At 37.3% G+C, this 25,118-nt stretch overlaps 1 protein-coding gene across 5 annotated transcripts in view; it reads left to right on the top strand.

The window, feature by feature from the left end:
• Window positions 1-25,118, top strand: part of LOC129732510 (myotubularin-related protein 3) — a 73,978-nt gene that overhangs the window by 6,753 nt on the left and 42,107 nt on the right. For 3 of the 5 annotated variants that reach the window (XM_055693449.1, XM_055693451.1, XM_055693454.1), the window contains exon 2: window positions 223-967. The gene's annotated coding sequence lies outside the window, so the exon portion shown is untranslated. The other 2 variants (XM_055693453.1, XM_055693452.1) reach the window with 2 other exon arrangements.

Raw genomic sequence — 25,118 nt, 5'->3', positions numbered from 1 at the left:
TTTTCATTGTAGATTGAAGATAGCAAATAATATTCCAGCATTAATTTGCGATGCACTGTCTCTCGTAAAGTGCTTTCGATTACATGATTTCAGTGAAAAAAAAATGCAGGAATCTGGGTCAGTTAGCGTGGTACCCGAAGAAGTGCTGTAATGATTTTTTGTCTGCTTTTCCTTTTGCATCAGTTATTTTTATTATACTTTTTTCTCCTCTGTTTGCTACAGCTCTATGTGTGTGTTTCCTTGTTCTCAATGCAACGGCAGCGAATGATGTGTTATTCGCCGTCGATTGTTGTGCTCAGTGAAGAAGAAATGGTTACACAACATCGCCATCTCCATGGAATTTGAGTCTGCTTTGGCATCCGGATGAAAAAAAAAATCCACTGCAACCATGAAGAGAATCAAGTGATTGTGTGATCGGGTGAAGCCAGTCAACCAAGCAAAAAAAAACTAAGATATAGAGCAAAAAATATACATAGGAAGGTAAGAAAAACTCCCAGAGAAGTGAGTCATTTCGAATATTGATTTTGAAGGCAGAGTAGTGTGATATATCTCCAAAAGTGTGAGTGCACCGTAGTCTGAAATTTCTGTCGCGTAATTTCATCGTCGGCAAAGAGTTGCAGAAGAAACCAATAGTGAGTGTCAACACGAAGGAGGTGGCCTTCAGGCGCTAGGGAAATACGCAGTGGGCTGGAAAAACGCTCACCTTAAGTCGAGGTGACTTGTGGGAGAAACCGGAAGAAAAACTTCAAAGTGATTGTACGCCACCTTTTTGCGTTTTGATCCGCGTGTGGCACGTGGTTGTGTGAGCTCCAGAGTTTCCGTGGGGAACATAATGTATGCATCGTTTCTCTGTATCACCGGAAGCAAAGAGTAACGACTGCCAGCAGAGCCACCGGGGAAGTAAACCACCTAACTCCCGTCCTAACATAAGGAAAGGAATCGACCGCCCAAAACGGAACCTTTGGAGGTGAGTGATCGACAATTTTATTGCATTGTTTTGCTACGTTTCCAACCAATTAACCGTGACGAATCGCGGGGAAGGGTTTGTGTGCACAATCGAATCGAAATCGAACCGCAATCATGAGTGCATTCACCACCGGCAATGTCTAATTCGGCATTGACATATCCTTGCCACCGGTTTGCGTTCGATCCTGCTCTAGAAAGGGTTAATTCCGTTTCCAATCAGCTGGCCGACCTCCCAATCGACATCGAAAATGGATGGAAGTGAAGTGTATTGAGTTCGAGCACTAATTAAAATTCAATTGAATTTACTCACGAAGGTGGTGTCGGGTTTCTTTGTGTGACTTTTAATTCGACTTGTGCAATTGGTGTCGAATTCCAAGTAAAGGTAAATAAACGATGCAAGCCGCAAATCAAACAAAAAAAACTGCCAAAGGCAGTCTTTTTTCATTTCCTAGCAGTTGTGTGACCCGTGTTGGATTTGCTTACTTGGACAAGGGTGCAGCCGTTTTGCATTCGGAGTGGTTTTCTAATGATTAGCTTTTAGTTATGCTTTATGCCTGCATCAAAATATGCATTTTCATGCGTAAAAAAGTAACCACCATAATGGGGAACTGACGGATAGACACTTTGGGTGTAATTTTCACACAATCAAGGAAGCAAATGCGCGCACTGTCTGTTGGCACCCTTCACGTGTAATCGTTTTCTTTATGGTTGAAATTTTCAACAACAGGAAACCGTTTGTTACTACATTATCCGTCTTGAATTTAGTGGGATCTTTTTATTTGAATTTGCCAGCCCACGAGGAGTTAAATAATCGTTTCACTTTAAGGTGAAAATCTATCGACTATTGTTGAAAATACAACCACTGAGGGGTGTTTGTCATTACTTTCGAAAAAATAATTGCATCACATGTATTATATTACCTGTTTCTTAAGGTGTCCCTCCAGCTGAAATAATTAAGTCAGAAGAACAAATTGTATACAAAAGTATCATCTGAATCAGGTTTTTTCCAAAAGGATTCAATAAGAATTAAATTCTGTTGACCATTACACACCAGTTTTTAGTTAGAAATGCTGTTTTCAATCGTTCTACTACTTAGCTAGCAGGAATGTTTTTGATAAAAAAAAAAACACTTTGAAATACATAAAATATATTTTATTTTTTTTTTTTAATTTTTGTTTTTAGCGGTGCTCTATTTTTGGAACAACTTTATACTAGATTTACACCAGCTAAACCGGAATAAAACCAACTAACATATGTGCGTTCCGCGCACTGATGTTGTATATCTTGTTGGTTTAAACCGCTTACGTCAGATACCCTACCAATCAATACAGTCCCCCCACGATTATGGATCACTTAAGAAGATGTATGAATTCAAAAAATCATTTCTGACCAATTTTGTTACTCATTAGTAATCTTTTAATGTTTTCAGTCATAGAAATCATTGAGTATTTGTTTCCATATTTTGTGAATATTTCTCAGAAAGTATATTTATTTCATAACTAACCAAATACACAATTATGGATCACTTTTGAAAGCGGTTTTAATTATGAGACAATTCGCATCATATTATGGATCAGCATAATAAAAACAGCTTTTGGCAACGAATTCATTCAATAAACCTTATTCAAATTATGTAATTTGAAGAAATAACATATTTAAAATCGTATTAAAGATCCCGCATGGCCTGGCCATATTTTATGTGGCTTTTGAGGGTGCAGTTAGATCGAGAGTCCAGGTCAGTCGCTTCCGAAGATAGCAATCAACCATTACATACGGTACATCATAACAATTTCCCGCTTTACGTAGCTTTCCTGTCCCTCGTGCCTTAGAAATAATATTTTTCATAGGCTCAGCACTGTTTAGCTTCCGTTTAGAGCTCAAAAGAAGTTGAGAGGAATTTGTAATTGGTGAAAATCACATTTGAATCGGAGTGTTTCATATTTATAGAGAACTATCTTGTCTCGGTCCTTATTATGGAACACTCAGAAAATAACTAGTTTTTACAGAAAAATCGTTATTAACCATCAACATATTAATGAATCGTGAAGAACTTACCTTGATCTTTGTGTATGAGTTATATTTGCACGAGAATTAGCGATAATATCACACATGACCCTTATGAATAATAAGCGTGCTACTTACGCTGATTGAGAAAAACGACAAATATTTTGATAGATTCTGGAAGACAATATTTCACGCTTATGAAAACCACATCAATCTAGAAATAAAAACGATGTTTTCTGTGTTCAAAGCTAGCAAATATGACATAGTTTACTCAAAAATGTTACATGCCTTCGAACCGTTAGTTTAACTGAGTTAAATAACATGAGACACAAAAGTGATCCGTAATTGTGGGAGTTCCATAATTGTGGGGGGAGTGTACCACATGCTATCAGTTTCTCATTAAACTTGTTTCAATATGAGGCACTCCAAATACAATAAAGGAAAATTTGATAGTTTTTGGGCACATAGAATGACTTCTTTGGCAAAACGCTCAATATCCACAATACCTAGGATTGTTTTGACAGTTTGAGCCAAACGTCAGTGACATTTTTTCAAATGGATTGGTATATGAATGATTTATGCTTTAGGGCTTTCAAAGATAGTGAGAAATATGTGATCGCGGAGTTATTCGTCTACCGTTTTCGGTTCATCAATTCCTTCGAATCTTGCAATTCTTAAAGGGGGGGGAGGGGGTTGGGTTTTGAAGGCAGAAAAAACAGGTTTTTACAGATTTTTTTGGGCGTACGGTGAAAGTAAATTTATTTCTGATTATTGTACATTAAAGAGTAGTAATTGAACTATATTCTGTAAAATATTGGTTGAAAAATATTGAAAATTGACCGAATGGTAGCAATTCTTCGCAGGCGCAGCTGAAATGAAATAACTAAAGTTTTTCCTTAATTTTTATGTCCCTCTAGGTATCTCTGTCGAGTTTTTCCATTTTTTTTTAATTTTTGAACTTTTTACAAGACTTGATAGTGAAAATATCGAATTTTGGCCTAAATTCATGACTATTGTTGTTAATAATAAAAAAAATATAATCAAAAACGAAAAAATCTCAACTTGGTTACCTCAAAAATTATGTAAGGAAATACTGTAAAAAATTTGAGAACGATCGGTTGAATAGATTTTGAAATACAGAGTGCACCGACTCAAAAAACATCGATTTGAGAAAAACACGTTTAAAGTTTTTCGTAGCGAAAATACCCCGATAAAACTTAGTAAGCTATTTATTTTTTATTTTACTCACATAGAATCATCAATGCCGGGACCATAGAGTATAGAACTTTCGTCAAGAATGCAATAAAAAAAAATCACTTTTATTGAACCCCCAAAACCTTAAACTTAGGCTTGTTGGATATCGTAACAAGCCTGTGTTTTGAACGTTTTCAGACCAGTGTCTTTCAGGAAAATTTTTCTGGTCAATTGAGACTGATCGTCCTTGGTACAACAACTATTGCGGTTGATGAAAGCGAGACAGCCAACGTATTTGGCTACCTTATGGCTGATAGTTGCTAATCGTTGGAGTATACCACCCGTCGGTGGATTAGTTTGCTATTTTCAGTGTTCAACAATTCATTGGCTACCGCTTCGTATGGATCGATAACGGCACCGGCCACGCCATTACGATCGTTAGGGTAAGGAAGGATGTTGTAAGAAAGAAGGTGTAACAGTTGTTGTTGTCGGAGACCGAGTTTACCTCTGCAACTCCACGACTGCGACAGGAAGGAAATGGTTGTATCACCGTGGTCGGAATCAAACAATGTTGCGCGCGAAGTTAGCTCATTACGAACATTCGAACAAAGTATCTCTAATGTTCAGGGCTGGAATTTACCTCAGTGCAGACAGAACCACACAAATTTGTACACAACACATTTGCCATCAAACCGTGCGTGCCACTCCCGATATTTCGTTTGTGTTCTCTTCTCCCCATTCGCTCTTTTGTATTTCTTTCGCACCGAAAAAATACGACTGAGTACACTTTGGGCATTTGCCAAAATGTGCGACACCACACATTATGTCTTACTTTGTGTGTTGCTTGGGGCAATGATTATCGGATTTGACAAACGAACGATTATTGTATTATTATTTTTTTTGGTTTCTGCACTTCATTTGACTCCTACTGAAATAATTTAGGAGCTAATTTCAAAACTAAAAATGGTTTCTTCCCGGTCTCGTACATGAACAGTAGGGTGGCAATAGAAATCGACTTTTCGAATTTCGTTTAGAAGTGGGGCTCAATAGTTTCGTCTTCAAAAAAAGTTCCCATACTAAACTTCAGCTTAATCTGACTTCGGGAACACGAAAGCATTATTTTGTGACCAATGAAAAAATGCACAGGTAGTTCAAAAATTTCTGAATGTCAAAAAATTCTGATGCCAAATGTCTTAAAAATGCATGAAACATCGAGATCTGGTGTTATCCAAAAACAAAAAATGAAAAAATCGATCGGTTAAAGTTTCACTTTTCGACTGAACGAACTTCTAAATGCGACGAAGGACAATTTTTGCCTTTCTCCTAGAAAGGTATAGCAATCACTTGCAAAACCGAAAGTATAAAAGTGCTCCAAAGGGTCGAATGGCATATATCACTCGACTCAGCTCAGCTCGACTCAGCTCGACGAGCTGAGCATTTTCTGTATGTGTGTGTGTGTGTATGTGCAGATTTTTATTCTCACTCAATTTTCTCAGAGATGGCTGGACCGATTTTCATGAAATTGATTGCAAATGAAAGGTCTTGTTGTCCCATAAGACCCTATTGAATTTTATTTTAATCGGATTTATAGTTTAGAGGTTATGTATCAAAATGTAAAAATCATGAAACATCATTATCTCGAAAACTACACAACCGATTTGAACAAAATTAATTTCAAATGAACGGGCTACCTAAAATACCCAAACCTTTTGAATTTTATAAATATTGGACATATGGTTCAAAAGTTATGAAAAGCAACGTGTTCTGAAGACTGTTTAATCTCACTCATGTTTCTCAGAGATGGCTGAACCGATTTTCATAAAATCAGTGTCAAATGGAAGGTCTAGTTGCCCCATAAAACCCTATTGATTTGTTTTGCAATCGGACTATTACTTTGCCTGTAATGTTAAAAAATGTGAAATCAAGCTATGAAAAGGAACACATTCCGAAAACTACTTGGACTCACTCACTTTTTTCAGAGATGGCTGTCCCAATTTCCACAAAATTAAGTCAAATAATGAGTCTAGCTGCCTCATAACACCTTATTGAATTTCACTGTAATCGAACTGTAACTTCGTCTGTAATGTACCGAAATATGTAAATCTCGAAACTTCATTATCTCACAAACTACACAACTGATTAAATCAATATTATTATCAGATGAGCGGGCTAGTTAAGGGTTAACTGGTGAATTATGATTGAACACGTGGTTTCAAAGTTCGGCTGCCCTATATGTTCCCATATCATTTGATTATAATCGAAATTAAGCCACCGTTATGTATTAAATTGTTAATAAAACAACGAAAGTCTATTATCTCAAAGATTACATGACTTATTTGAACATAACTAGTGTCATACGAACGAGCCATCTCTCAAACGTACAAATAACAAACTTCATAACAATTTGACATGTGGCTCAAAAGTTATGAAAAGAAAAGAAATTCAAAGACAATTTAAAACTATACCTGCTTGGATCGATATATGTGACCTCAATATAATTTAAATGTGGTATCGTACTATTTGAACGTTCCAAATTCATTGATTTCTTGTGATGTGTTTAAAGTCAAAGTAAAATAACAAATCGTTTGAAATGATTGGTTTTATCGAAATGACAGCATCCTCGTCTTTTGCCTTATGAACATTGCCTCAACTCGGAATATATTCATATTGGGTGGTATTCGGTCATTTCAGCAGATTTTCTGGCATCAATCTGACACCGGAAATACCCATATTGGGAGGAATATAGTTATTTAGGTTGTTTTCCAAAAACTGAAAGTGGTCGTCTTTAAATTCAAAATGGTGTCCAGGGTCAATGTTTGGTTCCTATGCATCATCTCGATTACGGAAATATCCATGTTGTGTATTATTTGGTCATTTTTGACTGTTTTCTAGAAGTTGCCATTTAGCAATTCAAAATAGTGCCTGAGGTCAATAGTTAGCTCATTGCATCATTCTGGTACCAGAGATGCTTATATTGGATGGTATTTGGTTATTTTAGGCTGATTTTCACAAACAGGAAGTCGCCATCTTGGACTTTAAAATTGCTTGTGAAATCAATTTCTGTCATCTGGGCGTAATTCTTGTTCCGAAAACATTCATATTGAATGGTATTTGGTCATTTCCGGCTGTATGCCAGACACCGGAAGTCACCATCTTAGAATTCAAGATTGTGTCTGTGATCAATTTTTAGCTTCTGTGCATCTTTCTGGTTCGAAGATACTCATATTTAATGGGAATCGACCATTTCAGGCTGTTTTCCAAAAACCGGAAGTTGCCATTTTACAATTCAAAATGTTGCCCGAAGTCGATTTTTGGCTCCAGTGCATCATTACGATTCCGGAAGTATCTGTATTGGATGGTATTTGGTCATTTTCAGCTGTTTTTCAGAAACTGGAAATCGCCATCTTAGAATTAAAAATGGTATCTGTGGTCGATTTTAGCTCCTGTGTATTATTCTAGATCCGGATATTATTATATTGGGTGGAAATCATCGGCCATTTTTGGCTGTTTTCCAGAAACCGGAAGTTGTCATCTTGCAATCCAAAATGTTGCCTGAGGTCCATCATGAAACATATTTGTTACCACTAGAAACATTCACCTGCCAAATATGGTTCCATTTAGTTGATTAGTTCGCAAGATGTGCAGAAATTTGTGCAGAAACATGTGTGAGGGGCGTCGAACCATTATGGACATATTTTTTACCTCTAAAAACATTCACATACCTAATTTGGTTGTATTTTCCTAATTGGTTCTTGAGCTGTGCGAAATTTGTGTTTCATTTGTATGGGACCCCTCCCTTATAGAAGAGCAAGGGGTGTCAAACCATTATGGACATATTTGTTACCCCTAAAAACATTCACATGCTAAATTTGGTTCCATTTACTCGGTTAGTTCGCGAGATGTGCAGAAATTTGTGTTTCATTTGTATGGCACCCCTCTCTTGCAAAATAATGAGGGGAGTCAAAACATAATGGACATATTTTTTATCACTTAAAACAGCGGTTCTCAACCTGGGGTACGCGTACCCCTAGGGGTACGCGAAAGCCTTCAGGGGGTACGCGAAAGAAAAATCGGTAATGGCGGACAAAGCATTTTTTTTATAATTCTCCAATTGTTGTTCAGAGTTGCTCTTAAAACATGTCTGTAGCAATCAAACAAACCATAGTTCAATTAGAAACCTGAACTAGACCACCACGACATAATTTACCACTACTCCCTCCCACTCTGCGAGAGCATTTTAACCCAGGGGGTACAATTGATTTGGAAAATATCGTCAAGGGGTACGCGGACAAAAAAGGTTGAGAACCGCTGACTTAAAACATTTACCTGCCAAATTTGGTTCCATTTAGTTGATTAGTTCTCGAGATGTGCAGAAATTTCTGTTTCATTTGTATGGGGCCCCTCCCTTCCAGAAGAGGGAGGGGTCTCAAACTATAGTAGGAACCTTTATCAGCACCAAAAATACCTACATACAAATTTTCACGTCGATCGGTTCGGTAGCTCTCGAGCCTATATGGATCAGACAGACAGACCGGACTGCATTTTTATATGTATAGATTGCAACATCTATATTTTATTACCTAAAGAGTGAATATACATTTATTGGATTGAGGCGTTCATGTAAATCTATTTTTACAAATGAAAGTTTGAATGAGAAAGGCTGGGTCTGACCGCTAGGTGGATTAATTTAGGTTTTTTCCATACAAGTCATTATCATTCTAATGAACGGTATCAGTAGTGAATGCATGTAGCGATTGTATATGAATACCGGGACAGAAACATGTCTGGACGTGCGTAATATGTCCTAAGAAACACGTCCACGCCATTCAGAATCGTGTTTAAATGAATTCTCAAAAATGTATATGGTCCTTTCTTGGTTCCTTTTCTCTGCTATTTTTTCTACCCGCAACGCAACGCAAGCTGCTCAAACTGATGCTCTTTGTTCTCATGCAATGTGTCACAAAAAGCAGCACAAAGTGTTGTTCCGTTCTCTCTCTCTTGAAATATTTCTCACTTGGTGATATCTTTCATAGTCATTTCGTTTTCGCTCTTTCCCTTTGTGCCTGTTGGTTGTCAAAATGTGTACGCCTTGTGCCGTACGTACGTACGCCTTGTGCGTACAATCGTTGTGCCTTGACGTAAAATTTACACACTGAGCGCAATGAGTGTGCGAATAACAGCCCTGCTAATGTTTAACACTGATTCGGTGCTCGTTCAGTGCGATAATGCCGAATTGATTGCTCCGTCATTTCTTTGATGAATGCTCAATTCTGCTAGCTTAAGAAAATAGCAAGCAGAACAATATATGAAAATAGCACTTTTGGCTAACAGTTCTATAACGGTCAAAATAATTTAATTCGTCATTTATGAAGACAAAAAAATTCTTATTAAATGTTCATAAAAAACCTGGTTTTTATGATATTTTATATTTTTTTTTCGAAAATATAACTATACGTTAGGGTGGCAATGAAAATCGACTAATCTAATTTCGTTTATGAGAAGGATTTAAAGGTTTTTTCATAACGAAAAAAGTCTCCATCTAAAATTTCAATTCAATCGAGTTTTATGGACCTGTGTCTCAAAAAGACCAAAGTTTTACTCTTTTACCCATGAAAAAATACACATGAAATAGTCGATATCGATATTTTTGATGCCAAATGTTTCAAAAATGCGTGAAACGTTAGTGTTACCTAAAAAAAAAATATTGAAAAAAATCGACTTCCTCGGACATAGAATTCTTTGAGCTGCGGCCATATGGACCGTATGGTATAAATCTAAAGAACGCATGGAACGTCGAGATCTGGTGTTATCTAAAAAATTCTTGAAGAAAACTTTTTGGGACTTAGAAATTCTTGAACTGGAAAACTTTCTCATCTCAAAAAAAATGTAGGTCCCAGAAAGTCGATTTTTTTCGAATTTCTTTCGCCGTGAAACACATCATACTTCAGTTGAGTGGCCCTCTTAAAATGCCTATAATGTTACTACCTTTGAACGGATTTCAAACGCCAATGCACTATGGGACATTTTCATACAAGCAAGCAGACATAAATATTTTCATCATTTTTTCAACACTTTTCGGTTAACTTCCTACTTGTTATGATCAAAACAAATTGCTTAAGATCATTTGTGAGTGTATTGCGATCAAATTTTGATAGAGGTAAGGATTTTTTTTGTATGAAAAGCAGAAATCATGCATAGACTTGTTCGAAATTCAGCCCCTCCCCCCTTTCAGTGGCTGCCCTCTCATTTTTATTCGCTTTCGAGTACCTCTAATGTGTAAGGCACATGTATGTAAAGTTTAGTGAATATAGGTCAAGATGTTCCGTAGGTATGTATGAATATGTATATTAGGGTGGGACAGAAAATAAATGTTGAAAAAGTGGGTTTTTCCATATAAAATCGCATGAAAACTTTAAAAATCGGGCGCAAAAATATAGTTCTACCAGTGATGGCATGAACTCGTGCAAAGTTGAACTGAGTAACACTTTTCCAGATTTGAATCCAACTTGAATCTGCTTCCTCTCGATAGTTTGAGTTTTTTTGCACCGCACACTCTGATCGATTGAGTTAAATGCGTGCAATGCATGCAGTGCACGATGTATCCAACGATGCAGGTGATGATGTGACGCGACGAGTTTTGTTTTTAGATCGAATTTATGCTTTCAAAGGACAATGCAACAAACAGCAGACGCGGCGCGAATTCCATCGCAATTCGATTTTTATGTAATTGTTGTTATGCAGAATTCAAACTCCAATCTAACTCAAGTGTAATGCACAGATAGAAGGGTTTACGTGCAAACCGAAAATAAATGTGCAAGCAAGTTTTAAAACTCACTTGGATGCGAGTGCTAAGTCACAGTGCCTACTCTGAGTTCCACCGATCGATTTGAAAAGTTACACAGTTGTTATAGGACCCATTAGGAACACGAAAAGTGCATGGGAGCGAAAAAAATCACACCATCGCATTTTTCCCACATAACAGTGTCCCAGTTTATTGTATATACATACAGCGATTCTAAGACAATGAAAAAAAAATAGTAATGCTTAAATTTTGCTCAAAATTGCAGAGATTGGTCTCTAGCCAAAAAAATTAGACCCGTTTTTTTTCTATTTGCCTATTAGGGTGTCCAGTCTCAAATAAGAGGGTCAATATGTTAGCTTGGTCGCAGGCTGGAAGGGAGAAACGGATACGAAACTGTGTGAGTGTCAATATGAACCAGAATGAGCTGTCATTGACTGTCAATTTGAACCAAGGGAAGAAAGCATTTTTTTTTTTGTTATGAGTATTGTTATAACTGAAAGGTAAAAAATATTCATCGCCAACGGATTTTGTATTTATTATCGTTTTGCCAAATATTTTGGTTTATTTTCACGTAAAATAAAAAATTTCATAAGCTTTCAACAACAACCATGTTAGAGTACTTCGATTATTAAACGTGAGCTTTTCTGGATGGATTCAAGGCTTTGGTTACAATTTCGAGCACACTTCATCACGGTCGAATGTTGATTCTCGTTTCACAAAATAGTGAGATGCAGGATTGTAAAATTTTTTCAACTGCTCGAAACCCCGAAAAGTCTGCCTCACAGGTTATGCTCTCGCACACATTTTTAGAAAATCTGCGTGCGCAAATATATAAACTCAAAGTTCCGATGAAACTTTTATACAACGGCAAATTGAAAGAGCACAGACTCGGAAAATTTGTGTTTTACAGACAAATTTGCAAATTCTGTATTTCTGATATTACTTAAAACTTCGTTTGAGTCATGAATCTGTAACGCATGCAAGAAGATAATTACACGCTATTAAAAAACGACGCATGTGCGTATTCTCTGTTTTGAGTGTAGTATACGTTTCTCCCTCCCAGGTCGCAGGTAACCGCAGCTAAACTCTTTTGAAATTGTTAGTAGACACCTGTAACTTGAATATAAACAGGGACCAGGCCCGGGAACTCTTGATCTTCATATTTCAACTTCATATTTCAATATCTCAGGTATAGAACCTGCTTTTCAAGCTGAGAACAGAGTAGTATAGTGTACAATCGTACGTGCTATGTGCTGTTTTGAACGCAATCAATAGGTGAATTTTTTCCCAAAATTTTGGTATAACAACTGGCATATTATTGTTAACCAAAAATCAATTGGAAAAGCAGCGACTATCCAATCACGGACTCACTTTCTATTCCTGACTGGATAGAGCTCTCACAAACGCAACAATAACGTTTGCAGTAAAAAAATGGACTTTTTTCAGATGATGATGGAATAATAAACTAAGACAGATAATTGAGTTGGATAAATTTCCCATTAATGGTAATTATATTATCTTTTTTGCAAAAAAATCTACGCCCTTGCGAGCGGCCTTCCGGCAGTTAACCGGTAACCGCATGTTTTTAAGCTCTCTCTTCGTTTTTTTTTTTTCATTAATTCCTCCTCCGTTTTTGCGACAAAATTGTTGGAATAGATCTTGCGCTACAAGTTTGCCCAGAAATTTTCGATAGGACGCAGCTGGGGGACGTTGGGCGGACTCGCCGACTTCGGTACCACATCGATATTCAGCCGCTCCATCTCCTCCACCGATCGCTTCAAGTTCACGGCCAGCTTGGAGCTCACTTCCTTCTTGGAATAAGTGAAATACGAAGAACGCTGCCAGTCGTTGCCATCCAGAGTGAGATAGGTCACGTGGTCCATCAACACTGCTACGTCGCGATTCGCCGGGAAAATCGACTTGACCATCTTATTCAACCGCTGTCGCTGCGTCATTGCCTGCAGCTCCGAGACCAGTGGACGGGACTGCCGCTTCCTGACATCTATGTTCATGTTCTCCAGATACTTTTTCACTGTTTTACCGCATGCACCAACCTCCCGGCCAAGGTTACGCAGCGATTTAGCCACTTTTCCCTCGGTGTTCCGGAACCGGGCTTGCTTTCGATGCTGTTATCGTTGTCCAATAGTGTCAAGTTGAGAACTTTATTCCTACTTAAAGTAATAAAATAAATACATTTTGTAAAGTTGACCATCATTATTAACATGTTTTGTAAAAAAAAAACATTGAGGCCAAAATTGCCTCATCCAACTAGCCTATATAGCACCACCCGCAGGGAATTGCTTATTATTGCTGTAAAAACTGTTATCGCCTGTGACGTGTTTGTGTCATAAAAGTTGCATTTTTATACTGTTTATCTATTTACACTGATATCGCACCGAAATTTGCTAGATGAAGCAGTAATCTAGGCACATTATAACTGAGTGTTCAACGAAATTGCTCAAAGCTGCAAAAAAAGCTCACGACAGCAAACTTATTGCATGTTCACACCGCGTACAGAATGCTCTACAGCGTGATATTTCATACTTCCTTCTAAATTACAAATCAGGCATAAATAAACAAACACCAGCGAATTCCTTGTTACTTCGTCAATAAATCAACTGCTTTCCGAACCAGTTCTAGCTTCCGTCCGCTGGATATATATAATAAACTAATCTAATCGGAATAAGTCATTGTTTCCATTAACACCTGAGCTGCGAATAGTTCTGACAACCGCACGTGCAAGGCCGTTAATCTATCCATTTACATAGAGACATCGGATAGATCGGGAGAAATCTATCGTCTGTTCCTTATCGTGCCAAGCTAGGAAAACATTGCTAATACCCACTCCTGATGGAGAGCTTCTAAGGGGGTTGTAACCGGCACAAACTGGACAGGCTAACAGCGCATCTCGTGGTGTGCAATTCCGCCAACTATCGCTCCAGTCATAGTCATCAGACAAACAGACAGACAGAGAGCGAACGATAGTGAGTCAGGCATCCATCCTCCATAATATGGCATTGTTCGAAAATGCAAGTTGTATTGCAACTTGTTAGTAGCCGAAACCAGCGAATCGAGTTGTACCTATTACCAATACATTTTTGCCGTCCACAGTGAGTAGTTTGGGTATGTAATAGTGGTACATTCCACCCAAGCTGATGAAACTACTACACACGATAGAGGGCGATAAGGAACAGTGAGGTCAGTGAACGTAGGAACTTTTTCTCGATTACTAACAAACTGATTTCTCTGAAATTCACTTCGGAATTCATTCTCCAAAATGTGTGCACTAAATGAGGTGAAGAAAAAATAATTTCGCTAATGTAACGAACAGGTTTGACTGGTGATGCCCCGCCACCTCCTATAGGGGCAGCCATTATTATTATAAGGTATAGAGATATTTGTTACGACTACTCGCTAGCCGTGGGCACTAGAAACGACCTTGCAGTGAACGTGATTATGTTTTCTAATCAAATATTTTTTATCCACTTCCAGTAGGTGTTGTTGTGGTTTGGCGACGTTGCTCATGCATGGAAGCGGTATTTGAGGCCGCCGTTCGCGTTACTTCCATCGAAATCACGTTCGCGCTGGGATGACTACCATATAAGCTTTTCCATCCATCCATCAGCAGCAACCAATAGCGGTGACTACTCGCAAAACCAGTGGATGTGAAGTAATGTCCAAAGTTGGAATTGCGGGTTTTTGCACCGCTATCGAATAACTTAATTTGGTTACCTTTTGCGGAATGTTCATGCGTGTAAATGAAATCACTTTCGGTATAACGTGATTTCTCGTGAACGGTTTATAGTGTTGCGATATGCGAAGTACTCGGTAAACTGCAACCAACGCCAATATGCGACAAACCGTTCGTTTAAAAATCGGATTAACCCAATTTCGCTGGTCACGAAAGTGCACACACCAGCAGGAAGGGGAAAAAAGCCTTTCATCTATCCAAGCGAAAGGAAAATTTTTGCTCCCTCTAACACGTAGATATGGCACGAAAAAAAAATCGAAGTCTCGTGTTTCGACAGCAAAAAGTAACGGCAGTAACTGAGTTTAGTTTTTACATTGTGTACTTCAAAATCACATAATCTTCTTGTCCCGCTACTGCTGTAGTGGTCTTATTTATTGCTAGGCAATCGAAACTAGCTGAATGCGAGTTACTTGAAAATGGCACTCGAAGAACCAGATGCTCTGCACATGCTGTTACACGAGATTTTGTGGTAAAGATGCTAGGAGGGAAATGGATTACAGTTTTTCGTTATGCATTTGAAATTAGATTTAGTTCAAATCTGTACGTTTATGTTATGCTAAATTTGCTCAATCATATAGACGATCGCTGAACATAGTTGGGGTGAAGGACGCATACACTTCAGCCTAGACTGGCATGTAACTGTGATTCATACTTCCTGCTTAGAAGTAGAATTATATATTACTATGTACGGTTATCTGATCGTAGTAAAAAAGATTGATCCTTGGGCTTTCTAATAGAAAAAAAATCACTATATTTTCTTAATTAAATGAAACTTCGAGAGATTTTTTTTAAATGGGCTCTCCGATGTTTTAGATTCTTATTTCTTTTCCGAGAAGTTTATTTTCGCATAAACTATAACATAAAAGCACTTGATAAAAAATACTATTTTGTACCAATGTTGCAAAATTGATAAGTGCTTTGAGGTCCCATTTTAGCCATAGTACTCTTATATTTGCGGTTTCAAGTTCTAGATTTTAGAATTTGTCTAAACGTAGTTCTTTTCTCACTTTTATACCCTCCAGGTGGTCTCAAGGTAATACGCATTTCATAATTTAACTTTAAGGAATCGTTAAAAAAATACATAAAACTCCAAGTTCTGGTGTTGCCTCCAAAAACAATTTTTTTTTTTCTTTTGAGAAAAATCGACTTTCTGGGAGAGTTTTTCTGTTCGAAAACTTTGTGACTCTCCGAAAAGGCGATCTTTAAATTAATTTTTCCAGAGACGACACCATATCTTGAAATTTCGTGAATATTTAAGACCTTTAGCGCCATAAATTACGTAACGCAAAACACTCAATTTTCTACCCCCACTCCTATATGTAACATAACGTTACACCACCGCCTACCCCGCCATAAAAATCACGCAACGCAGTAAAAGTATTTGCATGCTATAAATGCTTGCTCATTTTGGAGTCAAATTATAACTTTTTCGCAGATTTTTTCGTTACGTAACGCTGATCTTTCCTCCCCCTTCCCCTATGAACGTTACATAATTTATGGACCCCGCCTTTGATGTCAAAACAAAAATGCTCGTAAATCGAAAATTTTATGCTTTTTTATCGGCCAAAAGCACTGCTCCACTCGGTTCATGGTTGCAGTTCGCCAGGTCTACAGCCTGCATAGGGTCCGTAGATCATCTTTCACCTGATCGACCTACTCCGCCCGCTGAGCACCTCTCCATCTTGTTTCTGGCGGATTGGTGTCGAGTCCCATGAATCCCGCTCTAGCCTTTCATATCTCGACTTTGTCTCTGTCACCTATAATTATCAAGAAAAGAAAACTGTATCGCTACCTTTTCTGTCGTTGTATTAAGCTGCAATGCGAACGACTTTGTTTCTCTCACGGGAAACGAGGTGTTAGGTATCAGCACTTTATTTCGACGAAGGAATGTCGGAAAAATATGCTATTTCAGATTATGCAGCGGAATGTTACATCGATTGTCTGCCTGTCTGTGGGTATGGAGTTTTGTATCTATACTTGGTTCTGGGAAACTGGCTGCAAAACAATCGAATGGGAATTTGGCATGGGAACTTTTTCCTTGGAGACAAAACTTTTGAGACCCATCGCTAAACGAAATTCGAAAAGTCGAACTATGCTATTTATGCCATGCGATGAACAACTATTCTAATTTTATTCTCGAATTGACCATTGGCTGGTTTATTTCAATAGCACATGCGTTGCACAGTAAGTGAAATCGCTAATGATAGCAGGAAAACACTTAATCTGTTACGTTGTTCTCTCCTCCTTTAATTATATCCTGCACTCATGTCCCTACTACAACGCAACCCGTGACGTGTGCACGCTAAACCACTGTTTCTTTAATTAAGTGTTGCTACATAACCGTAATTGAATGGGTTACTTTTCATTTCATTTTGCCTCTCTCCTCAATTTTTTTTTTTTTTTCATCAAACCCCAGAAGGACGTTTTGGCTGCGCCACTTAAAAAGACTGAAGTCTTTCTAATAAATCGATATACACCGGATTCTCTTTTTGCACATTTTTTTTTACACGAATTGTTTTTACACGCCTTTTTCTGCACGGTTTCTCGAAATAACACGGTTTTTCTGAACATGCTTGTTTTTACACGGGAAGCATCCCCCGTGCAAGAAAAGAATCGAGTATATCTGAATAATAACAAGAAATAGAGAAAAATCTTCAAGAGATGACCTTTGATTTGAAAATATTCAAAAAAATAGGTTTGAGACCTACACTGAAAAAAATCATTTTGATAACAAAAAGCGATTTTAAAAAGTCGGTAATTTGTCTCGAAATAAGTTAGTTGCCCAACACTTTTGTAAACACTCGAAAATGGGCACTCTCAAGAGAAAAAATGTTTCTCTAACAAAAACTTTTTCATGTTTTACGTTATTTAACGTTTTTTTTATTTTAGAGAGATAATTGTTTGGTTATGACAAGAACTAGAAAAAAGTTAAAATATCCCCACTGAGACCGGCCCACTATAAATAAATAGTGTGCCCACTATTAATAAATGGTATTGAAAACGATTCTGAGGTTCAAAAATCAATTTTTCTGAAAGAAAACAATATGGTGGCCATATCCAATATGGCGACGACCCACTTCGATATTCGCAAAAGAAAGCCGCATCTTTTTCCTTTCTAATGATATGTTGGTTAAGGTGATTTTATAGAGAAGTTAAAAGATAGAATAATTTTGGTGAGCCAAGTTTTGAAGAAAAACGAAAAATTTTAAAAAGTATTAATTTTAAGTTATCGCGGGGTCCATCAATTTGATCAACCAAATGAAGTTTCTTTACTTGTTCAACATGGGCTTCAAAAAAAAAACATAACTTGAATCGTTTTCAATGCCATCATGTAAATAGTGGGTCGGTCTCAGCGGGAATGGCTCAGTTGTCAAAGGATTATTTCTTGATTTTCATTTGAAAAGATTGAAAAAATAAATTTTGAGATTGTACAGTGAAAAAGAAATTTTAAACAAAAAATTGTATCAAAACAATCGCGTTATCTTAGATTTCTTTTGAAATAAGTTTTTTAGATAGACAATTTTATTGCCTAACACTTTTCTAAACGTGCCAAAGTTGTCACTCTTACAGAAAAACGAAAATTTATCCAACAAAACTTTCCAAACGCCTACTGAACGACCATGAATGGACGACCGTTTCAAAACTGAGAAAAACATTAATTGTTAACCGGCCGAATCGAGGAGAAACCAGGAATTGGAAATTTGCTGGCTACCCTGCTCATTTATACATAACAGAAATATTTTTTTTTGACTGCTGCATTCAACTCTCCAGTGATGAATCTTCTGTAACATTTCTGTATTTTTAAGTGATTCACCGGTTTTTCTTTTTTTGCGAACTTCGGTTGTACTATCAGAATGTCCGTGGACTCGAGCTAAAATAAAATTTCGTATAGAAGTCGCTTATTGCGAACCGAGATGAGAACTCTGGCAATACAAGTTTTTAAAACACTGGGTAAAAACGAACACCTTGGGCGAAATCTTCATTTCCAGGAGTAAAACTAAGCTCTGGTGATTAATTACCCTTGCAGAAATATAACGCAAAAATAAAAATTATAACATATCTTACATAAAATTCTGAAAAGTATTTAATATTCTGGAATAAAAAAAAACTGAATCACGACGCCTTGTAATGAATCAAACGTCTTGTAACTCCTGTCATGTGGATGACGAAACTTAAAATTCATTTTTCATTGGAGAGACTCTCCGAAAACGAGCATTTTTATCAATGAAATCCTTCTGCAGCGTTACGTTATTTTCATGGGGGGGGGGGGTAGATGTTGGCGTTACGTTTCTTTACATATGGGAGGTGGGGGTCTAAAAATCGGGTTTTTGCGTTACGTAATTTATGTATGTCGCCACAGATCAAAATCCCTGAACACATGGTGTATCTAGAATGCTATTATCAGCAAAAAAAATCTTGAAAATAATCAATCTATCGTACAACTAAGCTTAGTATTATATGAAGTCTGTACAGCTTTAATTAAATTAAGAAATGCAGAGTTTCATTCTTTTTTGAGAATATGTACTAGCAATTCAAATTCCGCCAATTTCGTCCAGGAGAAGTCATCGAGGTATTGTAGAATTCAGTCTGCAGGAAGAGTTTGTGGGGGAGCCTGAGAATAAAACATCGGCTTTAGTCTCTTGACACCAAATGGTCTGATTTGGTTAGTTTCGAAACCACGATTTGTTAAAGCAGACTCTGTAACCTCGCGACTACGAAGCTACGATACAATTGTTTACTAAAACCTGATCCGCGACATATATCCGTTACTCAGATATAACGCGGTTAATCTCTGACTCTGAACTATAAATTCAACTGTATCCTTTGACGAACATAGGCCGAAAGGTTTCTTCAATGTAGTCCACATCACGGTGGTTGGATGTCCGTAGACTCCGTAATACGGAGTCCGTATAGCATTGCCAGATATCGTTGTATGAAGCCACATACCCAGAAATGACGAGTGTATTGTGTATTTTGAATAAGAAATGTGTGTGTTAGCATGTTGTGAACTGAAAATGGCCTATCCGCTGTTAATCTAGTAAATATCGCAAGTACGTATTCACTCTCAGAGCCGGGCGTTCGCTTCGAACACCAAGGTCGTAGACACTCACAAACCGGGAATACCGGGTGGTTGAGATCTCTCTCTCTCTCCCTTTGGAAGACCGCGTCGCAAAGCAGCGGAGCTCCCACGAACGACACCATGTCTGGGCCGACTTACAAGTCGTGTAATATAATTAAAAAAGCTGCAATTACAATATTGAGGAAAAATAGGCAGGCAGACTACGGCGAAAATGTGATATCTATCGACAGCAATCGCACTTTCTCCTTGCCTGCTGCCGGTTTGTTCGTGCAGTGTCGTGCAAACGGCAAGCACCACGGTGAAATGGATTTCGGCTTGGAAAGCCTTGCTAAGTAACTAAGTGTGGCGACGGGCGATATCATGATTTATGAATATCTGTCTAATCGATCAGTAACAACAGCAACAACCATGGCAGCAGCTACGTGGGGATCGTGATGTGATGCAAAGCGGTGCACCTTCATTTTGGCGAGACGACAAATGGCGGAGAAATGGGACCTCTACACAGCGCAGCCACCCAGAGCCGGTCTTTGGATCTCGTGCACCATGCGCAAGTACCCGTTTCCCTGTAGGCATGTGTGGAATGCACGAGTAGCGGCGGCGGAGCCTCTAAAAACGTGGGTCGGATAACTTATCGAGGCTTTAATGGTGCACGTTTGAAAGTCTAGACCTGACAGACTCGCTGGAGAAAGGTTTAAACATTGTCGTATGATGAGTGTTTCCAGTTTATGAAAAGCCTTCTCCTACTTTTTTTCTATTTTATCAAGTTATAATAACTCTGAAAATAAAACGAATTAGCTCTGCCGCAGAACTGCAGTGCTCGTATATCTTGCATGCAAAATACACCCCATGCAGCGAGTGCAGGGAAAACGTGCAAAATGTTCTCACCCACGACGGTGAAAACTAAATAGAAGGCAATGCACCACCATTCCCATCAAAACAGGGCCAGGGACATTTCGCTTACCAGTTGTGACTGTAGCTATTAACTTGATGCGCTATTCTTGATGAGGGAACGAAGAAGAACGCTCTTGAAATGAAGAAATCAGCGCAAGGTCAGCCGTTTAAACTGCACTCCAGCTGTGGCTGCAGTTGTCATCTTGTTATGGACGTACGACAATCGTTTAAGATGGAGATCTCTTCCGAAGGACTTTACGCACACATACCATTCACATCTTTAGTGGTGCTGTCGATGGGAAATTCCAACCTGGGAGGTTCGCGTCTCTGCCGCCACGTTGAATGCATCATTGAGTTTGTGCGCACTCGGCAGGAATGAAAACCGACGACCTTTAGGTTTTTTTTTCTTCGTTTTTTTTAGCTATTCTAGCGAGAAAATAGGCCCACTTTTCTCGCAACTGGAGCGAGTGAGTGTGTGCTGCGCTTTGTCACTAGAGTCTTTATTATTAGCTGAAAAGCACCGTCAAGGCATAAGCCGCATATGTTTCTAATATACTCATTACACATGTACACCTACTTAAGCGCGAGTATGCACAAAGTTGCAGCACCAGCGTACGTACATACTTTTGTAAGGCTATGATTGTCTCGTTCAGTTGTTTTTATACCTTTCAGTGTCATATCAGGCTATATTTAGCGACCGTAAACAATTCGTTCTCGGTCGCCAGGGTACGCACGTATGAAAGCACGTTGGTCTTCTCCGGTGCTGGCCCTCGGTTGCGTACGTACATTGTGTTGTCACTTATTTATTGGCATGGTTTTTTTTTTCGCTAATGCGATACGCAACGATATCGCAACTGCAGCTGAGCAATGTTTGTATACCATAATAAAAAATGTCTTGTGTGAAGAAATTTTTGTCGGGAATATACTTGCTGCAGGTTGAAAACTTTTGAAACAGAGTGCCAAGCATTTGAAATTTGATTGAAAATTCAAAAGCTTTTTGCTATCATTGGAAAAATGGACTTTTTTGGTAATATTATGGGTTTTTTCAATTGTAGAATAACACTTTTCATACATAATTTTTATTAATTGTATCATGCTTTGGCAGATAGAAACTTTTTTTAGGAATTTAAAGCTAGAATCTATTTCAATTGTAACTTCACTAACACATTTTTAAATTTTTTTTTTTCTGGCAATTTTAAAATCAACTATCACCAAACTTCATTTGCGTTTATTAAAAAAATTAAAGTGGTGTAATGGATAATTGAAAGCTGTTTTATTTATTTCCATTTCCTTATAATTGAAAAATAACTTGACTTGTGTTTTTTTTTTGCGGACATGATTGAGATTATGAATTGTTTTTTTTTTTTTTTTTTTTTTTTTTTTTAAGGGGGGATTTGTTAGTAGCTTAAGTATTTATGATAAATATTAGTAAATAATGAGTATGTGTGTCCAATCACAAATGGTGACTTCTCAACACTGTTAGAAATTTGTAATTTTAATTGTTAGGATTTGTTTGCTTTCGCAATTAGGACTTATCATTCGTAGGGATTTAAACCTACTTGTCAGAAAAGGGGAAGTAAACTTACAACTAACTTAATTGCTAACTTATTGGCTATAAAGAGAGCTTATCGTAGCAATTGAGGATTGCAACGATTTTTGTCGAAAATTGTTAATAATTTTATTTGACATAGCTTCTAATGGTTCAACACCAGTAAGTCTATGTAATTCGAGTGTACCAAACCAAGGAGGACGCTTCAAAATCATTTTCAGAATTTTATTCTGAATCCTTTGAAGCGTTTTCTTCCTTGTTGAACAGCAACTTGACCAGATCGGTACAGCATAAAGCATTGCTGGTCTAAAAATTTGTTCGTAAATCAAAAGTTTGTTCTTTAAACAAAGTTTAGAATTCCTGTTAATGAGAGGATATAAACATCTCGTATATTTGATGCACTTGGCTTGTATACTCTCAATGTGCTCTTTGAAAGTAAGTTTTTTATCATAAATTAGTCCCAAGTACTTAACCTTGTCGGACCAACTTAAAATAACCCCATTCATCTTGACAACGTGATTATTGTTTGGCTTGAGGAAAGAAGCCCTAGGCTTATGCGGAAAAATTATCATTTGAGTTTTAGAAGCATTGGGAGAGATTTTCCACTTTTGCAAGTAGGAAGAAAAAATATCTAAACTTTTCTGCAATCGACTGCATATGACACGAAGACTTTTTCCTTTTACGGAAATGCTTGTGTCATCGCAGAACAATGACTTTGTGCATCCTGGAGGCAAATCAGGAAGATCTGAAGTGAATATGTTGTACAGGACTGGACCCAAGACTGAACCTTGAGGCACACCTGCTCTGACAGGAAATCTATCAGATTTTGAATTCTGATAGACAACCTGCAGAGTTCGATCAGTAAGATAATTTTTTAAAATTTTGATTAGGAAAATTGGAAAATTAAAAGTTTGCAATTTCGCAATCAAACCTTTATGCCAAACACTGTCGAATGCTTTTTCTATGTCTAAAAGAGCAGCTCCAGTGGAATAACCTTCAGATTTGTTAGCTCGTATCATATTAGTAACTCTGAGCAATTGATGAGTTGTGGAATGCCCATGGCGAAATCCAAACTGTTCATTTGCAAAAATTGAATTTTCGTTGATGTGTGACATCATTCTGTTAAGGATAATTCTCTCAAACAGTTTACTTATTGAAGAAAGCAAACTGATTGGTCGATAACTTGAAACTTCAGCTGGGTTTTTATCCGGTTTTAAAATGGGAGTAATTTTTGCATTTTTCCATAATTTGGGAAAATATGCAATTTTGAAGCAGCAATTGAAAATTTTTACTAAAAATTCCATTGTGCTCTCAGGGAGATGTTTGATTAGTATATTAAAGATTCCATCGTCACCAGGCGCTTTCATATTTTTGAAATTTTTAATAATTGATTTAATCTCATTCAAGTTAGTTTCAATTATTTCTGCAGGTAAAAAATTCTGGGAAGAAATTAAATCAAATTGACGTGTGACTTCATTTTCAATTGGACTCACAAAATTCAAATTTGAGTTATGAACACTCTCAAACTGCTGAGCAAGTCTTTGAGCCTTTTGTTCATTGGATACAAGAAAACGTTCACCATCTTTTAAAACTGGAATAGGCTTTGAAGGTTTCTTAAGAATCTTCGACAGCTTCCAAAATGGTTTTGAATATGGTTTCAATTTTTCAACTTTAGTCTCAAAATTTTGATTTCTCAGAAGAGTAAATCTATGTTTAATCTCTTTCTGTAAATCTTTATAAATAGTTTTAAAAACAGGGTCACGAGAACGTTGATATTGACGTCTGCGGACATTTTTCAAACGAATTAGAAGTTGAAGATTTTCGTCAATTATTGGTGAATCAAATTTCACTTGAGCCTTTGGAACAGAATAATTCCTGGCATCAACAATTGCACATTTTAATGCGTCCAAAGCGGAATCAATATTCACTTCGTTTTGCAAATCAAGCTCATTATTGAAATTTCTCTCAATATGAGTTTTGTATCTTTCCCAATTAGCCTTGTTATAATTAAAAACAGAGCTCATAGGGTTTAAAACTGATTCATGTGATAAAGAAAAAGTTATTGGAAGATGATCAGAATCAAAGTCAGCATGTGTGATCAAATCACTACATACATGACTTTGATCTGTAAGCACCAAATCAATAGTTGAAGGGTTTCTTACAGAAGAAAAGCATGTAGGACTATTCGGAGACAAAATAGAATAGTATCCTGAAGAACAATCGTTGAATAAAATTTTGCCATTGGAATTACTTTGAGAATTATTCCATGAACGATGTTTAGCGTTAAAATCGCCGATTATGAAAAATTTCGAACGATTTCTGGTGAGTTTTTGTAAATCACCTTTAAAATAATTTTTGAGCTCGCGTGTGCATTGAAATGGTAAATATGCTGCGGCAATAAATAAAATCCCAAGTTCAGTTTGAACTTCAATTCCCAAAGTTTCAATAACTTTCGTCTCAAGATGGGGAAGAGCACGATGTTTGATTCGGCGATGAATAACAATTGCAACTCCACCGCCGGAACCCTGAATCCTATCATATCTATGAACCACGTAATTGGGATCATATTTTAATTTTATGTTAGGTTTCAAAAATGTTTCAGTAATTATTGCAATATGCACATGATTTACTGTTAAAAAATTAAAAAGCTCATTCTCATTGGCCTTCAATGAGCGAGCATTCCAATTTAATATTTTAATTGTTTTATTTAAAATCATTGCTAAATTTTAAATTAGAAACAATTTTAATAGTAAAATTTGTGCCTATTTGAATGGCTTCAAACATTGATTTTGCCTGCAACATGGCGTTCATAAGATCGAACATTGCCTGTTGCAAAAAAGAAAGTTTACCTGCCGTAATAGGCCCCAGGCAGTTGACATTA

This window comes from Wyeomyia smithii, chromosome 3 (assembly GCF_029784165.1).
Source record: "Wyeomyia smithii strain HCP4-BCI-WySm-NY-G18 chromosome 3, ASM2978416v1, whole genome shotgun sequence".
Taxonomy (NCBI): Eukaryota; Metazoa; Arthropoda; class Insecta; order Diptera; family Culicidae; genus Wyeomyia; species Wyeomyia smithii.
The sequence above is the reverse complement of the archived record's forward strand: the minus strand, read 5'-3'. Positions and strand labels throughout refer to the sequence as shown.